Genomic DNA, 3,294 nt, shown 5'->3' with positions numbered 1-3,294 from the left:
TAACCTTATCCCATACCTCAACCCTTAGCTTAACCATTCGTTATTAATGCCTATATTTAACCTTTGGAATTTGACGTTCATGGACAAGGGTTTCGACTTCTGATTCTGCAATGAGAATGTAAAAGCTAATTGGACCCCTATGAGCTGTTTGTGTTTGTATCTGACCCAGGTACAGTTGTTATTTATCTACCTGGATATACCCCTAGCAGCTGTCTGTGTTGTATCTTGCCCTAGTACTGTTGTTATCTGTTATCCCTCTCTGCAGACAGCGTCTGAATCTGATCGCGGTTCAGATATTATTATGTAGCTGGGATGAACATGTGTCTGTAATCTGACCTTGGTACAGTGCTGTTCTGCTGTTTTTTCTGTTCTATGTTTTTCCATACTGTCTCTTGCCTCTTAACCACTTACAGATGTTGGCAGCGGGGTGCGTTGTGGCGACTCCAAACGAGGAAATCTAAAAAGGGATAAGCCCGTAAAAAACAGGCTGAGAGAAAGAGGGAGAAAGAGAGAAGAGAGAATGAGGGAAAGAACTAAAGAGAGCAGACAACAAAGAAATAGAGAGTGAGAGAGACAGAGACAGAGAGAGCGAGAGAGAGATGGAGGGAGGGAGAAAAAGAGATGGAAGGAGAAAGAAAGAGAGAGAGAGAGATATCAGACCAGCAAGAGTGTACTCTTCAGTCTGCGTCTCTCTGTCTCTCTCTGCTTTGTTGATTGTAAAGATGAGTGACCTGTCTCTCCCACCACCTCCATTCTCCTCTCCTTCCTCCCTCCATCCCTCTCCATCCATACTCCTCCCTCTCTCCCCTGCACTTTATTTACTAATGGACTCATCCAATTATTTTCCTCACATGTGAGAGGCTGCAACAGGCCAGCACAGGATGAAACACAGATATGATACACAATACACTCTATAAACAGCCACTGTGCTCCTACAGTTTCATACATCTGATAAATTACACTCCTAAGGTTTGTTGGAATTCAAAATGACTAAATATCACTCTGGTGTCTTATACAGTGAGGGACATGTTTTGGTCTGTTGTGGTGATACCAGAGGTGGGACCAAGTCATTGTTTTACAAGTCACAAGTAAGTCTCAAGTCTTAGCACTCAAGTCCCAAGTCAAGTCCCAAGTCAAGACAGGCAAGTCCGAGTCAAGTCTCAAGTCAAGACCGTTAAGTATCAAGTCAAGTCTCAAGTCCTAAACTTTGCGTTTCGGGTCTTAAACAAGTCATATCGTGATCTTCACCAAATGTAATTCCATTTAATATTTTTAACAAGAGTAATAGTTAGTATATTACATTTACGCAAATCATGAATGTATGCCAGGCAGCTATGTCCTGTCTAGCATATCCAGGCAGCGATGTCCTGTCAAGCATGGCCAGGCAGCGATGTCCTGTCTAGCATGGCCAGGCAGCGATGTCCTGTCTAGCATGGACAGGCAGCGATGTCCTGTCAAGCATGGCCAGGCAGCGATGTCCTGTCTAGCATGGCCAGGCAGCGATGTCCTGTCAAGCATGGCCAGGCAGCGATGTCCTGTCAAGCATGGCCAGGCAGCGATGTCCTGTCAAGCATGGCCAGGCAGCGATGTCCTGTCTAGCATGGCCAGGCAGCGATGTCCTGTCTAGCATGGCCAGGCAGCGATGTCCTGTCAAGCATGGCCAGGCAGCGATGTCCCGTCAAGCATATCCAGGCAGCAATGTCCTGTCAAGCATGGCCATGCAGCGATGTCCTGTCTAGCATGGCCAGGCAGCGATGTCCTGTCTAGCATGGCCAGGCAGCGATGTCCTGTCTAGCATGGCCAGGCAGCGATGTCCTGTCTAGCATGGCCAGGCAGCGATGTCCTGTCTAGCATGGCCAGGCAGCGATGTCCTGTCTAGCATGGCCAGGCAGCAATGTCCTGTCAAGCATGGCCAGGCAGCGATGTCCTGTCTAGCATGGCCAGGCAGCGATGTCCTGTCTAGCATGGCCAGGCAGCGATGTCCTGTCAAGCATGGCCAGGCAGCGATGTCCTGTCAAGCATGGCCAGGCAGCGATGTCCTGTCTAGCATGGCCAGGCAGCGATGTCCTGTCTAGCATGGCCAGGCAGCGATGTCCTGTCAAGCATGGCCAGGCAGCGATGTCCCGTCAAGCATATCCAGGCAGCAATGTCCTGTCAAGCATGGCCATGCAGCGATGTCCTGTCTAGCATGGCCAGGCAGCGATGTCCTGTCTAGCATGGCCAGGCAGCGATGTCCTGTCTAGCATGGCCAGGCAGCGATGTCCTGTCTAGCATGGCCAGGCAGCGATGTCCTGTCTAGCATGGCCAGGCAGCGATGTCCTGTCTAGCATGGCCAGGCAGCGATGTCCTGTCTAGCATGGCCAGGCAGCAATGTCCTGTCAAGCATGGCCAGGCAGCGATGTCCCGTCAAGCATGTCCAGGCAGCAATGTCCTGTCAAGCATGGCCATGCAGCGATGTCCTGTCTAGCATGGCCAGGCAGCGATGTCCTGTCTAGCATGGCCAGGCAGCGATGTCCTGTCAAGCATGGCCAGGCAGCGATGTCCTGTCAAGCATGGCCAGGCAGCGATGTCCTGTCTAGCATGGCCAGGCAGCAATGTCCTGTCAAGCATGGCCAGGCAGCGATGTCCTGTCTAGCATGGCCAGGCAGCGATGTCCTGTCAAGCATGGCCAGGCAGCGATGTCCCGTCAAGCATGTCCAGGCAGCAATGTCCTGTCAAGCATGGCCATGCAGCGATGTCCTGTCAAGCATGGCCATGCAGCGATGTCCTGTCAGGCATGTCCAGGCAGGGATGTCCTGTCAAGCATGGCCATATATTGACGACCCAACACATACCAGCACAAGCCCAGGAAATGTCTCTTTAAAAAAGAGAGGAGACACCAGTGTCCTGTTTGCGGTCGAGGTTAGCGGTTCAAACGTATCATTGACTGCTCTGTGTCTGCTCCTATCGTCTCCCTATAGCCTCATCCCGGGAACGTCCAGACAATGATCAATCCCACCCGGACTTGTGTTTCACCTCCCGGAAGCAGGGATGTACACATGGTTCACTTTCATCGACTTTCTGTAGCCGGGCCTATAGATATTTATCATTTGGACGAGCATATTCCATTGACTGGTTGTGACCGTCCATGTATAGACTCATTAGCACATCTTTGATTACTAAACAGACCATAAAAAAACTATTTCCTGCGGTTGTATAGAAAGCTATGTTTTAACAAAGTCAATTCAGAAAATAAAGGTATTCATATCAAAATTGCAATCAAGATTATATTCAAAAATATCCCAAAATAGACCA

Source organism: Oncorhynchus clarkii, chromosome 16, assembly GCF_045791955.1.
Source record: "Oncorhynchus clarkii lewisi isolate Uvic-CL-2024 chromosome 16, UVic_Ocla_1.0, whole genome shotgun sequence".
Classification (NCBI taxonomy): domain Eukaryota; kingdom Metazoa; phylum Chordata; class Actinopteri; order Salmoniformes; family Salmonidae; genus Oncorhynchus; species Oncorhynchus clarkii.
Note: the sequence above shows the minus strand (reverse complement) of the source record.